This window comes from Taudactylus pleione, unplaced genomic scaffold (genome assembly GCF_031769625.1).
Source record: "Taudactylus pleione unplaced genomic scaffold, aTauple2 ptg000083l, whole genome shotgun sequence".
Taxonomy (NCBI): domain Eukaryota; kingdom Metazoa; phylum Chordata; class Amphibia; order Anura; family Myobatrachidae; genus Taudactylus; species Taudactylus pleione.
In genome coordinates, this window is record NW_028284485.1 from 3,360,710 (window position 1) to 3,371,491 (window position 10,782).

Here is a 10,782-nt window from a genome sequence, read left to right on the forward strand (position 1 = left end):
CTGGTCAGGTCTGAAAGAACTACCTACATATAGTGACATGTTTACTGTGACTTCGTCTGATATGGTCATCATTCAGAGAATGGTTGATAATTATTTTAGGGCTATCATCCAAATAGGCATGTCAGACAGTTTGCTTCACTACTGCCAGGAAAAAGAGGCAATTGGAGTCCCTTACTCAAACTGGCTTTGCTTTACTTGAGCTGCCCACCTTCCAGTGTGTACTCTGAAATAGTTTTCAGCACAGCCGGGAATCTTTTCAGCAATTGGCATAGGAGGTTACTTCCCCAAAATGTGGAAAAGATTATATTCATCAAAATGAATTACAAATTCCACAAGGAAGACCTTTACCAGAAATTAAGTAAAAAAAATATAGATGTATCTAAGGCTGTAATGGTGGATTCCAGTGGGGACAAATTAATATTGTGTGAAGAAGAGGATGTACACACTGATGGAGGTGAGGAATCTTGCCTCTGTAAAACCAGTTTGTGCATGGAGAAATCATTGCCAGCAATGTCAGCTTAGCTGCCCATTGATAACTTGTTTTGTGGGGGCCCAAACAAACCAATAGTTTCAGTCACAGTTGCCAGTCCCTGTTGCTGAAGTGATTGCTTTGTTAAACAACCTGTGCATGTCCTGTTTGCTATATACAACCTAAGATTGGGTGGAAGGGCCAAAGGACAATTCCATCTTGCACCTCTTTTCTTTGCATTATATTTTGTTTTGGGCATGGCTGCCTGACATTTTTAATGCTATAATTTATGAATGTCTAGAAATTGCTAAGGTCACAGACAGCATCTTCTCTATGCTCCTTTCATTTTTTAAAAAATAATTATGAACCACTAAGTTGATGGTTGGTGGGCAAAACATGGTAGATTTTCAAATGTACCCAGTTTTTTTAATTTCCCCCACCCAAACCAAACCGGTTGCCCCATGAACCTGGTGAATTGATAGGCTGTAAAAAATTATGGTTCAGCTCAATAAATGCCTGCCCCTTCTCTATGTAGGTGACTCTAATTGTACTGGATAATGTAAATGGTGGATATAATGAAACCAGAAAGATGTGCAGCAGCTCAGAGCATCGTCCTGCCTGGATGTGTGCAATAAAGTGCATACATGTTTAGTACAAAAATTAGCTGTCTATATTGGTCACAATCCATACATATTTACATGTTACATACAGTACTGAGGTAACCTGAGGCATGCCACCTGTTGTTGATGAATAACAACAAGTAGGCCCAGCAAACATCACAAATGCTGGGAGTTCTAGTTCAGCCGGTGAGCTACAGGCTGCTTTCCTCTGATGTAAATAACAAGTTGTGTCCCATTATTCCTAACAACCTCCCAGAGCACAAAGTAAACATTAGTGTGTACTAGCAGCACCTCAAAAAGCAAGGCCACTGCATTTCTATTAGATGTATAAATAACCTCCTCCAGATCAAAGATGTCTTTCAAAAACTGAAGAACTTGATCCTACTTTCCTCTAATGTAAATAGCAAGTTGTGTCCCATTATTCCTATCAACCTCTATGAGCATAAAGTAAATGTCTGTTTACAGTGTGTACTAGCAGCACCTCCACAAGCAAGGACACTGCATTTTTCTTACATGTATAAAAAACCTCCTCAAGATCAAATATGTCTTTCATAAACTAAAGAACTTGATCCTAGTCCTACATTTATCTTGCCTCATAATTTTTTTAAGAATCAAAACATTAAAATAAATAAATTAAAAAACGAATCAATCCCTCTGTCCTGTCTTCAGTCCATAAACATATTCCAACTCCGTCAGGCCTCTGATCTAGTTAAGGAAAACATTTTGGGTTTTTAAACTTCCTAGGGGTTGTACAGTTTATTAAACTGCCATCCTGTCTACCACTGCAATGCCATTCTGTGCCTTTTTGGATGCTAAACTGCCACTAGTTAGTGCTGCCCAATGAACTCACTTAGCTTAGTCAGCCAGCTAGCTGAATGCAACCATTTGGCCTAAACTGGATAAAATCAAGATTGTGAGCTGTGAGGTGGTCTAAATTGACTGGAAATGACTGGTTATGCTATTGAGGTTAATGTTACTATGGGAACACAAACAGGCCCAAAATATGCAATTTTAGCTGCTTTTATGATTTTAAAAAATAAAAAATACAGATCCAAAACCAAAACACGCAAGGGTGGTTTTGGCAAAACCAAATCCAGATCAAAAACATGAAGGAAATACAGATCCAAAACCAAAACATGGAGGTCTGTGCATATCTCTAGTTGTTACCTACTGCCAGGTTTTGTAAGACATACACATATACTATGTATATACATATTTTGCATTTGGTATAATACAATGCTTGGGTGAAATACATATTTTTCTGATAAAGCCAGTCTTATGCAAATCAGGTCTTTCACAATAAGATTTTGGGCTCCACTAATGACTTTCTCCCAGTTGCAGCCTCCCATGTAAGCACTGACTGTGGCCTGTTAAGTTTGGAAAGGAGTTGGGTAGGTGAACTAGGTCTCAGGTTAACATTCCTCTGAACATACCAGCACTTCTTATTGTGGGACCATGAGTTCATGCTTCTAACAGAATTATTTGTGCTCACTCAGGAATGGGCACATGCAAGTTTGATGCAGAGTTGTATGTGTTTTGATCCCATCTATACTTATGACCAAAGAGGCTTACTGGGTTGTAATGGGGCATTCTAACAAAGGCATTGTTCAATGAGGGCATTTTTACACAAATGAGGGTTATGCAGAACAGGATGTACTGTTAGTGAAAGTATGGCTTTTAGTGTAGGAAAGTGAAAGTCTACACTGATGCTGACTAGTAGTAAACCTATCACAATCACTAGTAGTAAATCTGCAGAAAGCGGTGGAGCCCAAATCTTCTTGTCAAAGACCTGGTCTACATTAGACTGGTCCCATCAGTTGTATTGCCAGATGTGTACATGGGCAAATAATGTATACACATTTTTTCCATGTATGTTTGATTTGTGCAGTTTATTCTCAGTTCACCCCTACCACTGCATCAGGCCAAAATGAGTTGCGGTATTATCACTTACTCTATGTAATTACATGTCCTACATGTTTAAATAAAGAGGAAGTGATAATACAGGGTTGTAAGGCATTCATATGAATATTATCAGCAAGATTTGAAATAAATAAATCTGTGAGAATTTACATTTATTTCATTTAATTCATTCAAGACACCCCCCAATTTTCCAAAACCTGTCAAAGCAAAAGTCGATAAATATTTTTTTTATCTTTATTTTAAAAAATTGTCAATTTTGAAGAAATATGAGCAGCCAATCATATATTTCCAAATGTCATAAAATGAATTTAGTTCCAGGCAGTACACTCTGTGATATAATGAATTATTGGCATGGTTTAAAATTGCCCTCCCAGTTTTTTTACATCTCACAGTCAATATAATTTATTTGTGTTCTGTAGAATAACTTGTCACTATTCATTGCTCATGAAAGATCCATATTTATTGAAACTCAAATAGAGAATCCATATTAATGGTTTTAGAATGAGTAATAATGCAAAAAAAAGATAACCATTTTGGAATTTCATTTCAGAACATGTATATGTAGATTAACAATTCAGATCTATCAAAACAAAATTAGTTTTCTAATACATAGTATTGTGTGCTTCTGAAACTGGATGAGGCAATTTTCATATCATCGGAAACAGGGTCATTCAAACATTTGACATTGAACAAATAAAGGAGTATGATTCACTGACACAGCAGCTGATAGAAGGGTGCATAAAATCTTTTAGTACTAGTAGAAATAGTGCCTCGAGGTCAATAAAATTAAGAATTCTGAAAAATGCAGCAGCTATAAAGCTGTCAGGACAGTATGAAAGTTGGTAGTAGTTCAAGTGCTGTTAGAACTGTGGGGGGAAGCTTCCTTTGCTGTTAGTAATTTGTAATCCTATCCAATCCTGACATAATAAGAAATCATCCTTACATTTTAGCTTATGTCAATTTAAAAGAAGAACATTATTTGTTCACTTTCAAAAAAGGATACTTCTTATGCAATCTGCTTAGACTGAGGTTCTAAGTTGTCTGGTGGTGGTGGTGTTGTTATTATTATTATTATTATTATTATTATTATTATTATTATTATTATTATTATTATTATTATTATTATTATTATTATTATATTAGTAGTAGTATTAGTAGTATTAGTATTATTATTAGTATTATTTCCTGTCAATTGGGATAGCGTTTATTAGTAAAACCATAGAAATAGTTATATTACAAAGAAACAGACTGCACCATGAATAGAAAATCAATAAGAGTAATTTCTTAACTGCAAAATTTGAAAATCATATTGCAGGGCAAGGAGTATGCGTGATGTGAGGAATATGACAGATCAAAGAATTTCTTGATGAGTAGCATTCTCAGTGACATTATTTTTGGGTGGATAAACAGGATCTTTGGTATCAGAGATGAGCAGTTTTGATTCTGGTCACTCAATAACTTAAAGTTTTTATCAATCTAAGTCGAAGCTTACAGCAGATATACTGAAATTCTCCCATTAACCCTGAATTTGAAAATGAAACAAAACTTTATTTTTCTGTAATAAATGAATATTGTTGTCTTTGGACTTTGCAATTTGTATATTTATACCATTCCCTCCTCATTGAGGGAAGCATATAGGAAAGTGACCAGAACATGGACAACTCTGATGCAGCAGATGACAAGAAGTATGCACTGCACACAAAATAAATAGGTTACAATTATAAGCATAGTACCAGTAACAATAATTATACTCCCAGAAAATTGTGACTAGTGGGTTAGTTACAATGTATTTTACACTACTAGGGCCAAATGTAATAGGGTGAGGGTTTAGAAAATGTGAGAGTTTAGCATTAATCTCTCACATTGGTTGAGTTGCATATTCAAAATGAGAGTTTAAATCATGAGAGCCTGAAAAACGAGTTTGCATGTTCTCATACTCTATTACATTGGACGGGTTTAAAAAGTGAGAAAACTCACATTTTCTAAACTCTCATCCTATTACCTTTGGCCCAATGTCTTTTTTTTAAACAACCTGTAGTATTTAAGTTTACCACTAAAATGAAACAGCTAATGCATAATTAATGCCCCAGCAAAACATTTAACAAAATTAATTAGCAGTTGAAAATAAAAAGAACATATCTATTCAAGTCAAGAATTCTGCTGCTAGTTGAATATTTACTGTAACATGTATTACATTATTGATTACTAAATTGAACATTTCCTTACATTATGTTTGTAAAGAGTGTATAGACCGGCGCACTGGTTATAGTCTTTATAAATGTGTTGCACTGCTTGTGCTATAGGTGTGTTTTAAAACGAAGTACAGTCCGTATGATGTTGGCACATAAGACACTTTTAGTCCCTCTGGTGGAGGTGGCGGCAGTCTTCCCAGGTTCCTGAGCGGCGATCAGGATAGATAGGATCTGAAAGTGGAATTGGGAAAAAGCATGCGCCTAATAGTGTAGTATTTAAAAACAGTGATGTACGTGCTCAAAATAAAATGTGCGTACCAAATAATAAATCTTTAAAGCTTATCTGTGATGTCTTTACTGGGGTCCCATATGGTGGGGTGTGTATGGTCCTCCAACAAATCAGGAAAACCTTAATAGGAAAGGCTCAACCAGAGCTGGATAGAACACAAATATAGTGTAGTATTTTTGTTTAAATATAGTACATATAATTAAGTATATATTGCATACCAGACGGATACTTGGACATCTGCATGTAATACTCTGATATTCCTCTAGGATCCCATGGACACCTTCATGGTCTGTGCAATGTTGGATAAGGTTTTAGCCTCAAATAAGCATGGGGTAAGGAAGTCTGAATAGACGAAACGCGTTGGGACCTTGCTCCAGCATCTCTCCACTCTGCTGAATTTATTGCAGATAAGCATTTTTATTTTTTCCTATTACTTATGTTGTGTTAACCCCTGTTTACTCTGTATCCCTGTAAATGTGATTAAACCCCCCCTTTCTGTGGAAAAGCACACCTGTGATAAGGGTCATTTTTTGCTTATTTGAGGCTAAAACCTTATCCAACATTGCGCACACCATGACGGTGTCCATGGGATCCTAGAGGAATATCAGAGTATTACATGCAGATGTCCAAGTATCCGTCTGGTATGCAATATATACTTAATTATATGTGCTATATTTAAACAAAAATACTACACTATATTTGTGTTCTATCCAGCTCTGGTTGAGCCTTTCCTATTAAGGTTTTCCTGATTTGTTGGAGGACCATACACACCCCACCATATGGAACCCCAGTAAAGACATCACAGATAAGCTTTAAAGATTTATTATTTGGTACGCACATTTTATTTTGAGCACGTACATCAATGTTTTTAAATACTACACTATTAGGCGCATGCTTTTTCAAAATTCCACTTTCATTTCCTTACATTATATTAAACAATATTGGGCCTGATTCTGAGTCAGACAGATCACTTAGCATGGGTGCAAATGGCAGGTTTTTACATATAACCAATGCGCAGATGTGAATTTACACTTTTTTGCATATTTTCATCATATTATTAGACAGATATAACTTGGATGGATCTGTCTTTCTGTGGAATATGTATTTTCTATTTGGGAACATGCGATCACATGTAACTGCCCTGACTTCCCTGAGAGTGACATGGGTGTGTATCTAAATCTCTGTGCAATTCTAATGCATTCATATGGATAAGGGAATCCTGTTTCTAATGGATCTTTTGGACTTAGAACAGACACTAATGATGACAGTGGTTGACATAAAATCGGGATGTAGTGGGTATGCCAGCAGATGGGATGCCGGCCGTCGATATATAACGACGCCAGAATCCCGCCATTGGGCAAAAAGCCTAATCCTCTATTTTGAAGGAGATTAGGATACCAGCATCGGCATCTTGACCACCGGAATCCTGAACTATGGGTCCGAGTAAGTATGCGCGGTTAGCATGGGGAAGGGGGGGTTAGGTTTAGGGACCCACGGGAAAGATTATGGTTATGCACCCCCCAGGGAAGGTAATTGTTAGACTAGGGAAAAGGGGGGTTAGGGTCAGGCACCCCACTGGGAGGGTTGGTGTAGGGTGCAGGAAGGGGGGGTTAGGGTTAGGCTGCTGGGAGGGGTGGTTAGGTTTAGGCACCACCAGGGGGAGTTTAGGGTTAGGCACTCACCTGGTAGGGTTGGGTCCTGGGTGCAGGAAAGGGTCGTTAGGGTTAGGTACCACCTGGGGAGGTTAGGGTTAGGCACCCCCCAGGGAGGTTAGGGTTGGGAATGATAGAGAATTAGGTTACTTACCACCGCCATTGGGATTCTCCACCTTTGGGTTTGCTAGTCAGCCACAGGTATTTCATTCCCTACCCCATAAAATCAATGGACAGTACAGTCTTCTTCTTTGAAGAATCACAAACCTCAGCATTAGACCTATGGGTACCCATATTAGCATAAGTTAGTAAATCAGGCTTCCACGGTGCCAGCAACTTCAATCACTTTGTGTGAGACTCAGAATAAATGCCATTGTATTTTTACTATGTCAGTGGCAGTGAAAAATATGCTGTTGTTAAAGACAGTTAGCATTGTTTTCAATGCATTTAATAGTACATTTGTTAAATGTTTAAATCAATATTGCAACATTGTAGGTCAAAAATCTGCATGAGATAATATGAAAGGATAGAGCAAGCAGTGGAGTGCACACAAAATGGGAAACAATCATTTGCAAGAGAAACCATGATTGACAGCCACTATCCTGTTGTATAGAGGATCAATGAGGCCATGATGACAATGTTAGCAGTAGATATGTGTACAATATCCATCATCAATGCATCTGGTTTTAGATGATTAATTGAGGTTATGTGCCCCAACACCAAATTCCATCTCAATTCTATTTTATCAGAACAGTAATTCCTTGTCTGTACTGGGATATTAAAAACAGTTATTTGCTTAGGGAATTACATTGTACTGACTATCCAATTAACAGCAGATATCTGAATTAGCAGTACTGGTCAAACTAAAGATTGTATGACTTGTTGCTAAGTGGATGGAGGTATCACTTTCAGCAGCAGTATCTACAGTAACACACAATGCCAACTCATTTACAGGCAGGCTACTCTCTGAAAACTGGCTTCACTAAGAGGCATACTGCTTTTACTCTGGTGTAAAAACTCTGGGATGTGTTAACAAAATGGCTTACCCCGCTAAGTAATATATCAGAATTTTTAATTTCCGATAACACAAGTAACATTGTACTAGCATTACAATTGGGTTAATTTGATCACATACAATGTTTTGTGCACACAATAAGCTTGGTGGTTTAGAATTTCCTTAAATATTGACAGTTATGTGCAGGACATGATGGCTGTGGCCCATAACATTGCTTGGTATTTTTTCCATTCTACAGAAGCATGTGGAAGATCGGAGCAGCTGCAAGTACATTATAATTTGCCATGCCACAAACTGAATCAAAATGAATAAAAGACATGGAATTCCACTCTTTCTCTGCTTCAGTGATAGGAGGAACAGCAACAAGCCATGCAAACTTATACATCAAACTATGACATAGGGAGAGGGGTTACAAGTTACCACCTTAAAACAGAACACTGGAGAAAACTTTCAGTTTTATGCAAGCTATTGAAACCATTTTAAATTGTAAACAATAACGTGAGTTTAGACACTGCCAGCCTGAGCCAAATCAAACCCTTAATTAAACTACTGGAAAAGCAGCTAAAAAGGCTGAAGGATATTGGACTTGAAAAACAAGTTCTTTATTTGCTTAACTAATGACTGACATTTTTTTATCATCAAAACCACACAGAAATTGTATTTTTTTATTTATTAAGTTTAAAAAAAGATTTAAATATTTTATTTTAAATATATATACATAGGAGGTGTTTTGCAACCCATGTCCTTAGTGCCCCATTGAAATTTCACTTCCCACCCACCATGCAAAATAACCCCCCAGTATAAAATATTCACCTGCAATATAAACCTTCACCCCCATTATAGTAATATGTCCCCCGGCAGAGCCCACCAACCTTACTCTTGGGGACAATGGTTCCCCTGTTTAGCACTCCCCCTCCCTATGTTTCAATATTTATAGTTATGCATTTTATCTATATTTATATTCCCCAAGACCAAACATATAAATTTAAACATTAATTGTAGTCTCCTCCACCCTAGTGTCTTTATATGCCCCCCATTCTCATCTCTCCCCCATGCCTAGCCCTGTTTCTTCACCTCTATGATGCAGAATGCAGCAAAACATGGTGCAGGGGGGGCTGATAATCAGTCTCCCCTGCAGCAGATGATCTCTGTAAATGCAGAGTTCAGTTTACCATTGCTCAGAGGGGAACAATGATCCCCTCCTTGCACTTTAACTGTAGGCACATGTGTCCCAGAGTGCCATTCACATGGCATACTGTGGCACAATTCTGGCAGTGCAGTCAGCAGTCAAAGACTAGCACATCACTGCAGGGGGGATGGAAATGAAGGAGGAGGTCTGTTCTGCACTTGCCGGAGGACAGAGTGGCTGGTATGGTCTCTGGTCATGCGACCTTGCCAGATGAAGCACTTCTGGCTTTGGTCACATTACATATGACCATGTCAGCTAAGTGGTTAATCATGATTTAAGGGTTTGCAACATCTTTAAAAGGATCACTAAATTTTGGAAATATGCTTGATACTACTTTAATATCCTATGTATTGTTTTTATTTTCAAGAAACACATCTTAATAGATGCAAAGATCTCCTTGCAAGAAAAATGTTGGCTCAAGTGTCTCCTGCTTCATTTTCCTGCAAATGCTCTGCCAGGAAAAGCACTGACCTTCTCCAAGATACCCCTTGGTAATTATGATGAGTCAACCTAGCACGCCAGAATGAAACATTATGACACTGATCAGGCTTAAAAGAATTGCCCAAATATATTGACACCCCAACTATGACTTGTTGGGATACAGTAAACAACAATAGAATGGTGGAGGAATACTTTAATGATAATGTACAAATTAGCATCTCACACAAGGCATGATTCAGAGATGTATGCTCTGAAAGAGCGCTCGCTCTGAATCAGGGCATTTTTTTTGTGCCGCCTCCTGGCCGCTCGCATAGCTGTGGGTGACCACCCACAGCTTTTGCGAGTGGTCAGGATGATGGTCGCGATTGTCAATACCATCGTGACCAACGGGGCTTGTGATAAGACCCTTGTGGTAGGGTCTCTTGGCTGCAAGCCCCAGAGAGCTTCTGGCTCTAATATAGCTGGAAGCTTTCCCACTGACATCACTGGTGATGTTAGTCGGGTCGTCCACAAATGGCAGGCCATCAATTGTGAAGACACCCCCCACCATGCTTACAAAATGGGGTGAACTGTCAATCAACATCGACTGCCGCCCCTTTTGTAGTGAGCCACGGAGTGAGAGAATTTCTCTCTCACTCCAGGGCTTGCGCACATGCAGTGAGGCCACTGCACGTGTGTAGATCACACCATCAAACCACTCGTGAGTGCTCAAGCGCTTGCAAGCAGGTCTGACTCAGGCCCACAGTCCCTTTAACTACTAATAAGGAAAAAAAGCAAATTGTAACCCTTTGTACAAACTAGCTATGATGTTCTTAAGATCCCCACACTCTAGTGTGTTCTCAGAAAGAATGTCTTGCACAGCCAATGACATTTTGAGCGATTGGCATAGGAGGCTACTTCCAAGAAATGTTCAAAAATTGATGTTTATCAAATTGAACTTCAAATTCTATGAGGAAGAACTTTGCCACCAATTGCAAGAAATGTAGACTTATGTA